Source organism: Athene cunicularia (genome assembly GCF_003259725.1).
Source record: "Athene cunicularia isolate RWA chromosome 4 unlocalized genomic scaffold, athCun1 chr4_part2, whole genome shotgun sequence".
NCBI lineage: Eukaryota > Metazoa > Chordata > Aves > Strigiformes > Strigidae > Athene > Athene cunicularia.
The window spans coordinates 2,206,592-2,224,990 of record NW_020799099.1 but is presented as its reverse complement, the minus strand read 5'-3'; the positions used below and the strand labels follow the sequence as shown (position 1 = coordinate 2,224,990).

The window sequence follows — 18,399 nt, the reverse complement described above, 5'->3', positions numbered from 1 at the left end:
AGGGAGGGAGGGGAGGGAGAAGGCATGAATTTGTGTCCATGCCTATGGATTCACATCTGTTCCCAAACTCCTGCTTTTGATTTCATATGAGCACAAACCACAAACCTTAGAGGAGGAGCAGCACAAAATTAGTGCACGTGAAATCAAGATCATTTCATAATATGGGACAGAGCAGAAGGATTCACGAACTCACAAGAAACAGCTTGCAAAAGGGGAAAAAAAAAGTCAATAATGACAAAGACTTTTTTAAAAGAAAGAGCAGGATCCCAAAATAAAAACCACACCATTGGTGGTCACTAGTGCTGTGCTTAAGCTGTCATCTGTTGAATCTGGCAGTCTGCACGTCATTCAAGAGATAAATGCCTTTACCAGAACCCTCCGGACAACGAGAATATACAGCGTACACATTTAAACCAGACTACCAGGGCTGGGGGAAACTTTGTTGGTGGTCACAGACACTGAAGAATCAGGTATAGGAAACTCTGAGTAAAGCAAACGTACTCTCAGAGGGAAAAATAATGAGAAGCAAAACTTTTTTTCCCCTTCTTATCCAACATTTTGGTAATGGAGGGTAATTGCACAGTAATGTACCCACTCATAAATTTAATACACACAGATTATGTTTGTGTAGCTAAACTGGAAGTGGTCTTTCCTGTCAGGTAGCCACAGAACCTTAAAATTTGTTTTGGGAAAGCAGGACATATTTTATCTGGTCTCATCCCTGTTGCTACAAGGAACCACATATGGCTAGAGGTACTGCCTACTCTGCAACCAATTAAACATGCCACAGCAAAGTGTTTTCTACTATATACCATGTGGTGAGTCTCCACAAAGCAAGAAATGGTGGGATTTTTTGCAGATTATTACATGGGCTCAGAAATCCTGAGCCTGTGCAAACATTAAAAAATACTCAAAATATTTGAACTGGAAAACACACTCATTTGCTGTAATGCCTGTGGATTTCTTAAAAAAATACAGGATCTTCTTTTCCAGTCATCCTCTCAAATGTGAAGTGGGATAATGAAGAAGAATTCTAAACAATTTTATTGTAGCATGTTTTCATAGGCTATTTACAGCCGTTTCAGTTTATTCATTTATGCACATTTTGTCTCAGTTTTCAAACAAAAACAAACCTTTCCTGGGGGTAGCTACATCCAAGTTTGTCTTCTGCTCCATTGTTCTTTGACACACTCCATGGAAACAGGCGTATTGCTGGAATCTCTTCCATTCACATCAGTGCTGGCATGAAGTTTCAAGGGCCAGCAAGGGCCAGCAATTATGCCTGAGGCTTTTAAAGGGTATTTCTGGGGTGCTGCAGCCCCTGACACTCCAGCAGGAATGTTAAGTTTTTGAAGAAATGTACTATATTATTTTCTGAAGATGCTTCTGCATGACACAGTGCAGCTTGAACACTCTCCTGTGCATTTGCCGCCATCGCTGTGCCAATGATCTTTCAGTATATTATCCAGATTTATTTATTGTCTATTTTTCTTTCCCTCTCAACAGGCTATGAGTAGGATTAGCATTGTTATCTGCTGCACAGCATAACTATGACTAGGATCAGCATGTTATCTGCTTCATACACATGTAAGGGGACAAGAAAATGAACCTTGTTATAGTCAAGGGCAGAGAATCCTTCACAGACTATTCACTTTTCACAAGATATTTTCCATCATATAATGCAGAAGCAAAGTTATTAAAATGTTACTTGTACAGAATTTTCAGTTCCTTTTGTTTATTCCTAATCTACAACTTCCAGGCCTCCTGAGTTTTTGGGTGAGCAGTCAGTTTGTAGTCCAACACATGAATTATCTTCACATGCCAAAGAAAGCTTAGGAATTGCCCAGTCTATTTCAAAACCTAGAAGAAGTAGGAGGTTGTATCTGGCAACAGTAATATGTATTAAACATTCTCAGAGAAAGCTTTGTTATTAAGGAGAGGCAACCCATTTGGATCAAGTGGGACCAACATAAATCCTCATTCAGGGCTTTAAGCATACTAGGAACTAGTTTGAAATTAAATAAGCCTTTTTTCTTTCTTCATTTTATTTTCCACTCTAAGCATTTTTTTTTCTGTATCTCTTAGGTCTCTGCACTTCTACATTTTAGCTTCTTAGGAAATAAAAGACCTCTCTGATTATCCCTTGGACTGTATGTATTGAATAAAGATGAATCAAGTGAAAATCCATTTTAGTTAGGCATGAGATTGTTCCTAAAAACACTTCACACTTCAGAAGTTACTTTGGGTTGACTTTCCTGGAGTGGACAACCTCTACGCACCAGTCAAAGGCAGTGGAACAATTTCTTTTCTCACTACAATAATTTATAGAACTTGAGGTCATTAGAATTTGTCACAGTGTCTGTACACCTCAGCCACCTTCTCTGTGTCGAATGGCACGTACATGATTACAAACTGTAAGAATGAGTCTGACCAGACCTGACTGGACCTTCTTTAAGACATGAAAAGAGTCTGTAATCATTCCCTTCATTGATTTTCCACTTCTGTTTACATGCATTCTTTTCTCTCCTCGCCGTACTGGGTTGTTTGGATGCTGTGTTGGAAAGCTCAGCCCTACAATGTATTGTTGAAAACTCTCTGGCTAGTTTTGCAAAAAGCTGCCCATCACGAAGTGTTCCTCCCAGAGAGAAGTGATGCAATGGTCTCAAAGAAAGCTCTTGCTCCCAGAGGAGAAAACATAAACAATCCAGATGAACACATCAGAGAGCTGCCAGTTCTTCTGATCCAACCTAGAGACTCCCAGTATTTTGGTGGTGCTGTTAAGGTCTGGCTATTAGAATCACACATGACATGGGAAATTCAGTTCTCATATTTATAAATAATTCACTTCTAACCCTTGGAACTGCAGAGAAAAAAAAAAATAAAAGAAGGACTAGAATAGCACAGCAAACAAACAACAGCCCCGCCCCCACACCCCCCCCAGCCCCCTCAAATTCTTAAAAGTTGCATGATTTTTGAACAGTGTAACTTATTAAGGAGTTTCTGACTCATGATCTTGAACTACTTAGTGGTGGCAGTGTGCACGCTACATTGATTCCCCCAGATAAAGCAGAAGCCCTACATGCACTCGGCCAGGCTTGGGGAGAGCGAGACACCCTCCCACAGCCCCATGCTGGGGAGGGAATTACAGCTGGCTGACGCTGCTCGTGCCACAAGGCTGACTAACCTACCCCTGCAGAAGATGCGTTAACAGAAGGAAGTTTTGCTTAGGGAGGTAAGGTTTGGGTTTGGGGTTTTTAAAAAGAAATATTTTATTTTATTATATTTCAGGGGCACAATCTGAATAGCAGCAGTGGTGTAAAAGAAAACAAACAAACAAAAAAATCCTTTGTCTCTTATTCTGTCTGTATCAGTTTGGACTGAGGAATTACTGTACTCCTCTGGGGAAGCCCCTAGGCTGTGGCAGCACAACCACACTACCAGCAACAACAGGCCATAAATGGTGACCAATGAATTCTCCTGCCTAAAGAGTCAATCCTGAAAATATTTTGGGTAGTAACCTTCCATATTGTTGGCTGCATGGAGAGGAAGGATGAAGTGGGAAAGAGAAGCATGAATTTGGAGATGGTGCCTCACATCTGCCTAAGAATCTGAAATCCATGGAGTATTTGGAACCTCTGTGTTTGAACATGGTTAAAATAATAAGCAAATTAAAAAATACAAATCCTGCTGAAGCGTTTGACTGAATGTACCTTCACTGAGCTGAGGCCAGCTGGGAATTTCCTTAAGCCCTAGAATGAAGTGAGCTTTCTGATGCAGATAGCCCACAGTGGAGCAACAATGTTACATGGATTTTATGAGTTTCAATAACTCTGCTTTAATCAGAAAATTAGAAGTAACCAAGAAACCCCCCTAAGGCCCGATTTGCTACTCCATTAAACCAGTATAGCACCAAAGTAATATCATGGTTTTCGATGGAGTTATGCTGGCATTAAATTGATGTCAGAGGAGGGTGAATCAAGCCCCAAGACACCTGTGAATTATTTTCTTTCTATCTGACATTTTAATGTTCAAGTGAAAAAACATGGTGGAGTTGGGAATGAATCCCAAATGCAGTCAACCTGGAAGGCTTGATAGAGAAAGATGTGGGTTTAGTGCTAGTTCAATCATTCAAATACACAGAATGTAAGTCTTCTTAACAGCAAGCACCACCTAAACAACCTGGTTGCCACAGTTCTTAATAAATTAGCAGCCTGCATTTATGCACTAACGTTATTAAAACTTTGTAGAGTATTACAGTGGACAAGTCCAAATGTTTGGACAAGATTTACTGATTATTATTGTATTTTTCTGAACACAGAGCTAAAATATTTACCCTCTAGTATTAGGAATAATTTTGTAACCTGTAATGTAAGCAAAGCTTAACAGCACTTTTTCTGTGTTATGTATCTATAGGAAAAAATATGACTGTGTTATATCAAAGAACGCTAAGCTAATTAAAAATAAAGAAAGAATAGACTTTACCATGCAGTAAGGCTTTAGCTTAAGCAAGTCAGTTCAGTTTTGCACCATTTGAAAAATCCCAGTATTGTAATGTTTACTAAATACTTGCAAAATTACATGAAATTGCTTAAAAAATGAAATCTGCTAAATAAGCAGAAAGAAAACATCTGCAAGTAATATAACATCTGAACAAAAAAAAATATTAACCAGGAGACAAATGTTGCCGACATATAGATAATTATTGTACTTCATTAGACCCAAGTCTGATGAATCTCAGTTAAACTTACAAATACACTTGAGATTCAATCTACTCTCAGACCACTTTTACATCAAGGGAATCCTATTAACTGGAGGTCAGTGGAGACCTTCTGTTGGTGTATGAGAAAGGGGAAATCAGGCACTTGGCTTATATTTTGCCAGGAGAGACATAACCACTTATGATTTCAGTGTCTTAAGTAGAATGAATACAAAAACCCCAAAGTGCAATTTTTACCGCCAGGAATTGTACAACTCAAGCATGCAAAATGAAGCAATATGGTATTTTAGTGCCAAAGTAAGTTCACTTAGAATTTCTGAAAAACTACACTTTGCCAACTCAATGTCTACTGCATACAACCAGGCAGTAATGAGGGATAAACAAGGGAAGGTAAATGGCCAGCTTCCTGTACAAATACTTGACTTCATCTTAAATATTCAGCCGAAATCCCCTTACAGCATTAATTCAAAACTGAATATTACTTTTTTGCCCCATACCTACACGAGGCTTTAGCATTTGTGCAACAGTTGGCATCACAGAGGGAGTTGAAGTCAGAACTGATCATCAGTTAACATCAACATGTCTAAGGGGAGTCCAAAATGGTAGGACTTAGGTGCTTTTTCTGCTCCATACCATCATCGGAACAGCTCACGCTCCTGTTACTTAATTGAGGTTTGGATACTTATTTAGAGCAACATTCATCTACCAGTGTACCTTTTACACCACATTTTTCCTAGACTAGTCCAAAAGCCACCTGAGGTCCCAAACACCTTGTATGTGACGCACAAAGGAAAATCTGTTCCATATTATATTTGCTGAACCATACAGACAAGTACTTCACTGTCAAATTTTGGTGCTTGGTCCCCACCTCAAAGCTTCATACATTAAGTAGCTCTCTGGAAGAAAATTTGGGATTATCTCTCAATCACTTGGTTTTGGCCTGTGATGTTCATGTACTTCACAGATCAGTTAGAAATTCCCCGAAACTGCAGGTTTTACACTAATTTGCCATTTACCTACATCAGTAAGAAGAGAGACTAGCCAAATGGGATTAAAAAGACAAACTCAGATCTCATCCTTGTTAATCTAAATATTTCCATGGCACTTGCTCCCTCACTCCCTTGTTCCTTGCCTCTGCTGCCTCCCATCCCACTGCACATACATAGAGAATCTGATTTCTAGTCTAGAGCAGACGTCCAAGGGTCAGAAGAGACTGGTTCACCTCGGGAAGAAAAATAAATCCACTCAGTTTGCAACTAGGTGACACACTTCCAAGAACAGGCACACAATGCTCAGCAGTTTTCAGGAGGTTGCTGCCAGGAGATTCAATCAGAAGATTACCTATTGCTGCTGCCAGTGCTAGGGAAAAAAAAGCAAAGAATCCCCCATGAAATATCCAGCTAGAAAAAACACATGGAGAAAAAAAAAAAAAACCAACTTGCACTTGCTAACCCTTAATGAGACAGAATAATGGAAAGTGAATAACACTGGTTGTGTGTAGTTGACTCTGGAAATAGGAGGAAAGAGAAAAAGTACTCTACCTTAAAAATATCACATGAATCACAAAAACAAGTTCTGAGGAAATTTCCTGCAGCAATTTTGGCAGCACATCACTGAGAGAAAATATGCTCCCCTCTTTTTACAATAATTTTGCTGAGTGAGACCTAGAAGCAAGAATTTACAGGCGGGAAAACAAATCAAGGGCAAGACTAAACTGCAAACTTTTCAAAATTCTAAGACAGTAGTTACTTAAAACAGAAAGGTTCAAGCATCAAAGTCACTTTATAAATACATTCCTAACCTCTCTTTAGAGCTAGGCAACAAACCTCCTTGAAGAAATGAACCAATGTAGGATAAGAAATTGTAAGACAGATTTGATTCCACTGAACAGAGCATGTACTAGTACATGTATCTGGGATTTTTTTTCTATTGATGTTTTCATGTGCAAGTTATAGTCCAAAATAGTTAGGGAGGGCAGCATTTAAAAGAGAGAGAAAGGAAGAGGGGAAGAATAAGAACTCTAAATTACCTAATAATTACAATAAACAATTGATACATCTTGAAATATATTTGGCAACATTTCAGCTATAATACTACAGCTATGTATAAAGGACACTGTCATATCAACAGAAGAGACGTTAAAAATTTTTATCAACTCTTTCAGAAACCACCATGGCTGCCTTCTTACAATGGATATTTAGATTCACTATCAGACCTCCGTAGTTCTTTAAAAAAAAAAAAAAAAAAATCTTGCTTTTCTTTTTTACTAGAAACAAATAAAAAAACACAAAAAACCTGTAAAAGGCTTTATCTTACTTTCATCATCATAGACTAAGAATGAATGTTTTATTCTCTGACAATCAATATTTACTATCAACTGTACTATTTTCCTGACTGTAATCCTAGCATCTTGTGGAAAAAGGTTTTTACTACAGGTTTCAGTGCGACGGGAAGTGATGTCTCATTCTTAATCTAGTTGTCACTGAGCGGATCATTTTCAAAATGTCCATGTTCATTTCCTTGATTTAGTCATTTAGCCCACTGACGAAATGCATTACCTCTCCAGTTACACAGCTTGGGTGCGTAATTGTAAAGAAAGGTATACTTGACTTTTTTAGAACATCTTTTATGTCCATTGTTCAGATGTCATTTCCAAAGAAAGAAGGGGTTCAAAGATATTTGTACTTTTTTCTCCTTAATAACATGCCAAATTCTACAGCTTTAATTTCTGTTCTCTATGTTTTCCTTGAAAACAATACTATGAACCAGCATCTCATATCTCTGTAGACACCTGATCCACATAAACAGAATGATCTACCAAGTTTTGCTATACCCAGCTCACCATCACTATTACTTGACAAAGAAGGCTGTTGGCTGCTGAGAGAAAACCACCCTGCTTTTTGTATTTTAGTGTCCAAAGAGGAAAGAAATGCTTCTTTTACAGCCTTACGCGCCACTAAACACATAAACCTTGATTAATGTATATTTGCTCAGTGGTTCATGTTTTTGGAATGAATTGAGGAGAAGGCCAGCTGATCCTGTCAAGCCAGATATCTGAGTTGGAAACAAAATCTCTTTTAACAGATCCACAGGTCTTTCATTACAAGAAGATTTTTCAATTCGTCCAGAAAACTCATGTTCAGTCCTCTGGAAACCATTTCCCATGCTTCAGAATTGTTTACAGTAAATAAATCATGTTCTGAATTAACAGAAAACCCATGTGAAGTTTCAGCTTGGGTCAGTTTGAGAGTTTACAAAGAGATTCAGCTAAGTTTTTTTTCCTTTACTTCACTGCTACCCAAGACAAAGTGAGAGAAATCAAGTCTCCAGCAAAGACATGAGGGGTAATTCCATTTTGTCACATGAGGAATCCTCCCCAAAAGATTCCAGTTAAGATTTAACAGACCGCTTAATCAGTTATGCAGGAGACACAAGACCTCTGTTTGTTCGTTTCGTTTTTTTTTTACTTCAGCTCTAATTCAGCAAGGGCTGTTTCTTATCCTTCTAATTTCAAGTTTCTTGCATATGATTTTCAGTACTATTAATAGTATACTTCAATAATATATTTACAGAGACTCTTTTCTCACAGCACCATATGATACATACATATGATACTGAATTAAATATTTTTCTCAGTATCAACAACCCTTCCTCCCCAAGAGCTTTTATACCTTGTCCAATAACAACATGAAGATCTCTCATGAAATATACTTTGATGAGTCCCCTGTGTCTAGAGTTTGTTGAGCGTAGTTTAGCCATTCTGGCAGTAAGTATTCATACAAAACAATATTCTTACGGCACGTGTAATTGTGATAACAATTACCTCCCATTACCAATTTCTTCCAATTTAGCAGGATCAGTGGCATTTGGAATATGGCAGCTCCTCATATTGCTGAGTTTTTCAGTTACTGATGTTATGTAAATTTCCCACAGATTCAGCACCAGGTCAGTGAGAAAATACACTGAAAATGGTATAAAATATGTGTTCACACACACACACACACACAAAAAAAAAAAAAAAAAAAAAAAAAAAAAAAAAAAAAAAAAAAGAGAGAGAAATTCTAACTATGTACTAACTTTGCCTGGATCTATTTTGACTTTCAATATCCAGCCATTTAAAAAATTTCAAATGTTAAGTTATTGATACTTTCAACATTAGCCACACTACTAAATTAAAATTCCACACAATAAAATTGAAACACCATTTTTAAAATTCCATAATAAAGTCTAATACACATTGTCAAAAGCTCTTAAGTAGTAAAGGTGATTTTCTTTCAATCATTGTAAACCTAGATTGAAATTAAATACAGTCTGTACTTTATTAAATTTTATATTCTTTTTGCAGATATGTAAATTCAGATTTTTCTACTTTTTGCTGCTACTATGTTATCACTAATCCAGTATAAAGTAGGTAGCTGTTCTAAAAAAAGTAAATGTAATTTTGTTTGACATAGAATCCATAATTTGCTTTTATTTAAAGCCTCTTTCAGTATTGAGGGCTTATTTATCTCAGATATTACCTGGCTTTTTGGATTTTTTGAGTCTTAAATGTGACACAAAACATCAAAAAATGCAATTAAGAATTTTTCAATTTTTCCGTGAAACATAGGCAGATCTCTAAACTACTACTTCAAACTCTTCTGAAATGATTTTCTTGGATAGATTTCCTTCTCTTGTTTTTGTTTTTGTTTTTTTTTTTTGTCTTTTTAAAATCTTGGGAAAAGTAGCAGCATGACCTTACAAAGAAATCATACACTGTATAATTGAAGCATATTTATTTTCTCCAAATTTTTATTCTATGAAAAAGCTAACTGATCATTACAATATGGTTTGGGGATCTAGCAACCTCCTAATGACAAATGTGAGTAAAGACAGAGATGACTTAATGAAGAAGGGTGTATATACTTCATTCAGAAAAGCTTTGAGTATAATTTTTTGCAGCATGGGTCATGTGACACTCGTGAAGCCTTCACATATTCTCAATACCTTGTTGTACTCATGTGTCTGCTCCTCTGAAGTGTGTATTGAGTGACCTCATGTCTCAGTAAATGGCAAGGATACCCAGGAGCACATCAAGTTTTTCTGTCTTTTGTTCAATCTGGTTTTGTAGTGAGAACACTCTGTATAAAGAAAACTGGTTTTTAACCCTAAGTATGATTCTGGTTTAGGAGGCTGGGAGCTGGAAAGAACATTCCCATTAATCGCTTGGGAGTGGTAGGAAATGAGACACACTTGGATACTACATACAGCATAGTATTTTAATGATCTGCAGCTATTTGTTTTAAGACATCATAATCACTAGCTAATGGCATATAAACATCATTGAATTAAAAAAAAAAAAAGCAACAAAAAACAAAAAACCAAACCCCAACCAAACATAGGCATTAGATTTGGGATAAACTCACCTTTCAGGGAAGGGATGCAACTTTCCCTAACTTGCACATCCAAGCAATGAACTGGTGTTTCCAGCTTTGTACGTCCAGGACAACCAGGTTTATGCATCTGTCTCTGACAGACTCTCAACTCTTTCAAAGGGTACAGATCAGCAGAGAGGAGTTTGTGCCAGCATGCTGCTGTTCATTCTGCATAAGAGTAAGAGAAGGTTCTGAAAATAATGAGAGATCAATACTTTCCAGAAGGCTTCTAGGGATTGTGTTATAGCTAAAGTAACCACAGAATAGGGTAGGACAGCCCCGTGTGTGACAGCACCAAGCCAACAGCTAGGGTTATTATCCTATCGTCCTTCTGTATTTCGCAGCGCACTTTTCTAGTACACTAACAAATTCAGAAAGAATTTAAGTGCCCACATGGGTTTTGACACCTAAGACCACTATGGAAATCAACAAAATACCTGCTCAGCTGCTGCATCTGACTTTCCCAGCTCTGACTTTCTGAATGTAAATTTTGTTAGGTACCTTTGGGACTTGGAGTTACATCTGGGTATGTCCCCTTTTTGAGCTTTGAGTGCCTTGATCATGCCTAAATTCAGTCCAGTAATGTAATTTTCCTGGTTAATTCACCTGCAGGACGTGATGCAAAGGGCTTTCACAGAGGAAGACCAGTGTTCACCAAAAGAATTAGGGTGCACTTTCTTACAAAAAGCTCTACTTACTTTTAAAATACAAAAAAGGAACAGGCATTAGTTATTCTCTGTATGCATTAGTCATCAAAGCACTTTCTGGTACCTGGAAGACACCATTCCATTTCCTTAACAGTTTGAGGGGTTTCAAATCTGTTTTGCTCATCTTCTAAGTACGTTTATTACATTCACCTGATCAAGATCATTTACCAGAAAAAGGAGAGAAAGATAGTGAGGTGATTTTTGTAGTATATTGTCATCAAATTATTATTTTAAGAGAGAGCCTTGTTCATTTTCCTGAAAGATATTTTTTTTTTTTTTTAATAGAGAAAGAGCAAGACACATTCATCCAGGTGAAGCTACTGGACTGCAATTCCTTAGAAAAAATAAGTGCTTTCCCATAGTGCAGTGTGCACATAGCATAAGGCTTTAAGAAAGACAGAGCTCTCCTACCATCTCTTTTGCATTCCCAGGAGTCACAACAGGTAATCTTTCACTCTTGAGTGCATAACTAACTTTGTTATGTACCTACATTTTAGCACTGTGATACTTATCATTCTGGTGGCCAAATCATGAATTTAGAATCCCTGACTTTTTATTAGTGTCCAAATCAGTAAACAGATGAGAAAATGGCTTTAGTAATTAGGGCACAATAACAGCAAGTTATGGAACACATTTTCTTTCCATGCTGCTGGAAGTCTAGTTTTGCCCTGACATCCACGGCAAGGCCAAAGAGGTCAGCATAAACCCTTGCCATTTTGGAGCTGTTGGCTGTATCTCTACTTGTGTCTGGGCATCCATATAACTCATTTCCTCGTACTCTGTGCACATTTAGAATGGAAAGCATTCAACTTTGAGCAGGAATTAGATATTCATTGCAGTAGAGGGCAGTAGTATTCATTTGAAAGCCAGGCAGAGCTTTGTACACTACATATAAATACCGGTGCAGTTGTCAATTTAGGCAGTGATGTTAAGGAAAAAAAATTCTTCGTTGGAAATGAATTGTATTTTTAATACCTTGATCAGAGTGCATAATGAACTCACATCACACTCTTGCACTCTTTACAGATAGGTAATCAGATTGTGTAATCCAAATATTAAAATTACCCTACACGTGTTAAAATTAGTAACCTCTTAGGAAATCAGTCCAAATTTATGAGTGAACAGAGACTGCAACCACTTGTGCTTCATGCAACAATATGTGTAATTTAAAAATCTGCAGTATTGAACTAGGGGCCATCCCTACCCCATTAAAAATAAAAGTCTCCTCCAAGCCAGTGGAAACTGGCAATCTTCACCGAGTAGCAACAGCTTACAGAAATATATCTCCATTTGTAATCATTTCAGTGTATGGATGATGACATTTGGAAACATCTGGATCTGATGATGTCCACAGGAGATTCCAAAATGGTAGTGTCTAAATGTGATGATACAATAAATACAATATGTTTTATTTTAGATTGAAATAGCAGAATAAAGACAAGGGCAGATTTAGATAAAGCATTCAAGCATGGGACTTCAGGTGGCAGCGTGCACGCCTCTTAACTCTTAAAAACACCTCCAGCAACAGCCACCTTCTGTGATCTCAGAGCAGCCCCACAGCTGCTCTCCAGCCAAAATTCTTAACAGGCTTGTGCTCACCAAACTATGTGGCCGTAATTCAAACCATTCACTGCTCAACATAATTAAGAACCAATCTCTGAGTCCAGAACAATAGTCTGCTCAAGCACTAGCACATGGGAGCAAAATGAGACTTTATGTCTTGGCTCATGTTTGCTTTCATCATTTTTTTTCCTCTTCCAAACAAAACCTTAGCTTCCCCTCTCCTCCCTGCAGCACATCCGCAGGCAGTTTTCAGGTTACCATAGACTCCTTCTGACTTTCTTCCCCACAGAAATGAAGCCACAAAATTACCCCAAAATGTATTGTCACACACAAGCACCAAAGCCATAAATTTAGGATCTCCGACTCGGAGATTGCTCACTTGGAGATCTAATGGCGACACACTGAAAGCTGATGGGACACTGTTATTTCTGGTCCACTCCAGCTATTTTTGGTGTGGAACAAGAGGGGAAATGGTGGGCTTTACACAAACTCTGCTGTTGCTTAAACCCCTGATGACTCAAGAACTACTTTATGTCTCAGCCTGACCAAGGGCAGCCTCAGGGACATCTCTGACAGCCAAGAATAGCTCGTATGGAACAGCCCTAGGTGATTTCTGGTTTCCCACTACATTCCCTGCTCCACCACGCAAAGGCTGAGACGGCCGAGAGAAATAAAAGCAGTTTTATGACACAATTTTCCTCTGTCAGGCAAATTTCCTGCTAGACTGGGCGGGCGCTGCTTGGCTCTGTAGCCAAGAGGTTTCCAGCAGCCAGAGGAATGCTTGCTCTCTGTCAAGAGTGGGTCTTCCTCATCCCTGAGGTGTGTGGCACCACAAACAAGTCTGCACCAAGTCTTCTGTCATGGGTTATGTACAGACACTGCTTATGAGTCACATCTTCAACATAGACTGATGGTTCAAATGAAGAAATGTAGAGATGCAGAAAACAACGTGGACAAAAGTGGAAGGCTTTCTGAGCCACAAGCAGAAAGAAGAGCCACCCTGTAGTGGAAAACAAGCAGAAACAAAATCTCCTCTTCCTATGAGCACTGGGCTTTTTAAAAAGGACTTTCCCCACTTCAAGCTACTGACAAAGATATAAACCCAGGAAATATTTTCTGTTTTGAAAAACAAAGTCCTGCAAAGGAGAGCAGGGAGGGAACATAAACTATATTTTGAAGATCTGAAATCAAAACCATGTGGAGACTTGTGGAAAAATACAGGAGACAGGGGTTAACAAAGAGGAAATCTTAGCAAGGTTCATGTCATAGTTTTTCACTTTTTATTCCTTACAAATGAAACAGTGTGCTTTCCCCCGGAAAGGCCACTTCTAGTCTCCGTAGGTCTGGAATTTGCTCAAATTAGAGGGATCAGCTGAAAATCTAAACAGCCAGAATGGGGGCTCATTGCTAATGATGGCTCCAGTTTCCCAAGAAACGTAAGGGGTATGCAGCTCAGGTGGAGTCCCAAGGGACTGTCTTCTTAAAGGTGACTACTCATCTTAGTGATGGCTGGAATGCCTGAGGTTTTGGGAGGGAGGCAAAGAGAGGAATTTTGCTCCATTGATGGCTGCCTTGGCCCCTGGTATATTTCCCCTGCAAGGACCATGGGACCATAAAACCCCTTCAAACTCTGTGAAAGAAGGATATTGCTGCCAACTTGCTTAGCCTGGTGCATTTTTTGAGTGGGAAGGGAAGAATCACCAGAAGAGTTCCTCAGTATGCTCCAGCTCGGCATGCTCTGGGGACCACAATTTGGAGGAGCCAAAAAAATTGTCATTGCGGTTCGAAACCCTTTACCCTCACAATAGGGCTTTTTCTCTAACTCCACCTAATTAAATTAGTATTATTGAAACACAAAAGCATAATAGGTAGATCAAGTTTCAGCAGAGCCTTTCTATTCCCTAATTAACTCTTGCTATCATTAAATTAGAAGCTTCTGAGGCTGTTGTTTTAACACATATCCACTGAAGTTAAGCAGTACCCATGTCTGATTAGTTAGCTATTCAAAAATAAGATATGTACATAGTTTATATCATCTTTCCATGGATGGGTCAGAAGGAATTAGAGCCATCCACTTATCAGTCCATGGCTCCTTTCTACTCAGGAAGCAAGGATTTGCTGCCAGAAGTGTTTTTAGGAGCTTAGAGACTATTGTAATTTCATTAAAATTGTTCCTAGTCTCCCCAGCTGATCTATGGTGTATAATGAGATGTGCACGCTGCTCACTTCTGCACATGGCCTGATGCTTCTGCTTATGGCTCAGCATGTGAAAGAAAAGAGAAAGTCACCACTGTAAATGTTAGTCTCATTTTGCTATTGGCACCAGAACTACTTCCATTTACAGTTAATATTTGCCTGCTGAAAGTATCCATACTACTTGTGTGCCACAGTAAAGAACAGCATTTCAAAGTCCAGAGTCATCAGGCCAGCTTTTTCTTTGTTACAGATCTTGAAATCAGTGGGTGATGACTACCTAATACTTCTGTGAGTTTGAGCCACTGAGCTACATTCAAATATTTCTTAGGTTTTGAGCACAGAAAACTCTTTGCTCACAGGTTCCCTTTTGACTTCAGAATGAGTGCCTTAGAGAAATGTATCATTCTTCCATTCAGAATCTTAATCTTAAACATCATGCGTTTGTCCCAAATTCCACACTATTATAAATGGTTTTGCACAGATGGTCTGAGTGACAAAGCTAGAGCATGACATCAGAGTTTATCCTACAATTCGTCTTTCTGCATTAACCGTGTGATAAACTATGGAAGGAAGAGGGGCCTCCTTTCCAGTTCTCTTATCTATGGACTGTCGTAAATATTATCAGGAAACTAGTGACCCACTTCCTTCAGTTTCCCATGATAGCTTTATTGGATTTGTTTAAACAAACTCGTGTCCCAGTTCTCTGATATACTAACATATTTGTTGTAGAATCACTGCAGCTGTTGGTAAATCATATATTTTACAAAAAGACCTCTATCAAATGTTTAAGGTCAGATTTGGCTCTGTGTCTCTGTCAGATTGAACAATGATCACATTGCCATGCTAATGAATAAGAGCAAAATTCAGAGTAGGGAACAAAGTTCTTGTGTGTGGATTTGCAACAGGAAGGAAAAGAAAGAAATGGCAACATGAGTTTCATTAAAACACACCTAGGTTTGGCCAGACTGGGGTTATACCTGTTTTATAAACACACAAAGAAGTGACATCTCTTCTGTTGTCTGAACTTAAATATACAGCCACACCTCTTTTATTTAAGGTTAGTTGCTTTATGCTCCTACATTTTTATCAAAATCAAGCTGTAAATTAGTATACATAATATTTAAGTGCTTCAGTTAAACACATTGGCTTAAATATATTTCGAACGTTCACTATTTCAGTTGTTTTCCACTGTAGATATCAAAACTTTAAAGAGTTGTGAATCTAAATGGTATGTCTCATGTCCTTTGGAAACAAGTCCCCTACTGCATTAAGTACTTCCCATGTTTGACAACCCTCTTCACTCCAAACCTGCAGTCTGGTCCACCCCAAATGCTCTCCATTCTTTGTTGAAAGAGGAATAATTAACACTGTAGACTGTGGATGTGCACATTGCCTTCCTCAGGCTTCTAGCACTTAACCTCCACTCTCCCTCGTTTCATGCTTGCCCTAGAAAGCCAGTCTTTTGGGGGTGGGAAGGGGGCAGCGTGCACCCAATAGCAGCCAGAAGCTCTGACAAAATTATCAGTTTCAGACTTTAAAACCACACTCTTATTTTTCAGTCATCTAAAACCAGGAGGATTATGCTGAGAGGAGTACAGAAAAACCTGTTGAACGTCCTCACCTAAAAAAAAAAAAAAAAAAAAAAAAAAAAAAGCTGGCCTTGCACTACCCTGGCTGGGACAGTATCTGTACCCATGGCATTGGAAATCACAGGTCAGCTGAGGAGGGGTCTGGGAAGGACAGGCAGCAGCTTTGTGTGCTGGACAAGGGATGTACCAAAGGCCTTCACAGAAGATGAGGAGAGATCCACTGTCCCTTACTGGCTCCACTGATCAGTCTAAAAGGGATTTCTGCTTTTCTCTTCTCATGGTCTAATGCAATCTCAACCCACTATTTTTTGAAGGTGAAAGTCACCAATCCTGCCCCTCCTTTCCCTTTTCCTCTCCAGACTCTGAAGGCTGTTTTTCCTTTGCTGCTTTTATCAGTTCCCAGGCTCCACCCTGCTGAGATGGAGGGATGCTTTTCTTAGAGAACCTTTTCAGTAGGAAAATTCCCTTGCAGCTCCCCATGCCTCACAGACCTCCTTGGTGCTGAGGCCTGGGGTCTCCAGTAAAGGACAGTGGAAATATGCTTTTCCAGAATGCGGCTCCTTTCTCAGCCCATGCTCTCCCTCTTCTTATACTGATCGGTCCTGCGTAAGTTACTTGTGTGACATTTCCCCAGAGAAAGCAGTCATGCTTCTATCCCATGTGATTTGCTAAACAATATGAAAGATGTTAAAAAAGAAAAGCCCACAAAATACCTGAAAAGCCTTCGCTGGGGCATTCTTGTCCTAAATCACTTCATTGGAAGTGGATCATATTAATGAAGCAATAAATGGAAACTTAAAGAAAACAAGCAATTTGGAAAAAGTAAACACTGAATACGAATTAGCTGACAGCCAAGTAAATGTTATAAGTTTCTTTTATGCTCGCAGGCAGTTTTAATTCTAATTTTGTGCACTTAGTCAAATACTAAATCTAGGTACCCTGTCAATTTCCTTTTAAAAATTCTGAATAATTTACAGTTTCTGACTGAACATTTTGTAAATAATACATGCTGACTTATTTTTATAAGGTTGTCGAAAGCTAATGCCTGCATCTCTTTTGCTATTCAGTGTGGAAATTGAGAAGTGGGAGGAGTGGTGAAATGAGAACAGAAAATAAAAAGTCACAAACACAGCGCCCTTCCTCTCAAGACAGCAAACTGAGAGTGGTGAGCTCTTTTTCACTATCTTAAGTAGGGAGCTAGGAAGTATTCAGATAGTTGTAATTTTCCGCAAAGATCGAGCTCAGACCTTTCCCAGGGTGAGGCGAGCTGCAACCACAGCCCCGGACTTTCAGGAAACTCCAGGGCTGATGGTCAGTAACTGCTTCTTGTGCAGAGATTTATTTCTCCGTGGGACTTGGCTGGATGGTGATGGAGATGAGGCTGTGGGTTTGACTCCCACCACCCTCTCACATGCTCAGCGATGCAGCACCTCCCTCCCTGGGGCAGGAGGGAAAGGAGCAGGGAGACCTGCAATGGGAGAAGGGATACTCTGTGCTCCTCAGCTAAAACTGGTCAATTTTTCCTATTGCAAGTGAATGGGATATCTTGCCCAATGCTGGTTTAGAACATAAACTCCTTGCCAACACCGCAAGCTACGAAAAATGGACAATGGCTGAAACCTGTGAGGCTTTGATTTTTATTTTATTGGTTGTGTGTGCTGTACACCTGCAGCATAATATAACTTTTTACTGGAGATGGAATGCATCCATATGAATTCCCGCAAACAGAGTAGCCTATAACGAAAATAAGACTCTCCTGGGCTTTTGCCAAAATAATTGGAAATCTCAATTTATAAGACTTTTAAAACCCCATACCAGCTGGCAGCTACTGTTTGTAGGGGATTCATGTTGGTTACAGTAACAAATAATTACGTTTCTTTTAAGGCAATAACAAACAGTAGTTTCAAGATGAAATCCATTAAGGTAAAACAACCTTGCACCAAAATACCTGTTATAACAGTATCTTGTGAAGAAAGCTAACTGCTCCTCCACAGCTGTTCCTGAGCAGACATCATGGAAGGGGCTAGCGTGCCTGGAGTTTGCAACTTTTAATGTTAAATGTCATTAAGAATAAGTACAATTATCTTATAAACACAGCAGAGCATTATGTATGCTCTGTCAGAGTCATATATTTAAAATGAAACTTTAACTCTTGTCTGTCAATGCCAATGGCTGAGATTAATATTCTGTACAGAAGGAAATTTGCATAAAGA

At 38.9% G+C, this 18,399-nt stretch overlaps 1 long non-coding RNA gene across 1 annotated transcript in view; it reads left to right on the top strand.

Moving 5' to 3' along the window:
* LOC113479734 overlaps nucleotides 1-17,351 on the top strand; it is a 22,492-nt gene extending 5,141 nt beyond the window's left edge. Inside the window, exon 3 of the long non-coding RNA XR_003398328.1 lies at nucleotides 17,254-17,351. This is a non-coding gene — a long non-coding RNA (uncharacterized LOC113479734). The remainder of the gene's footprint in view (nucleotides 1-17,253) is intronic.
* Nucleotides 17,352-18,399: the final 1,048 nt, after the last annotated feature.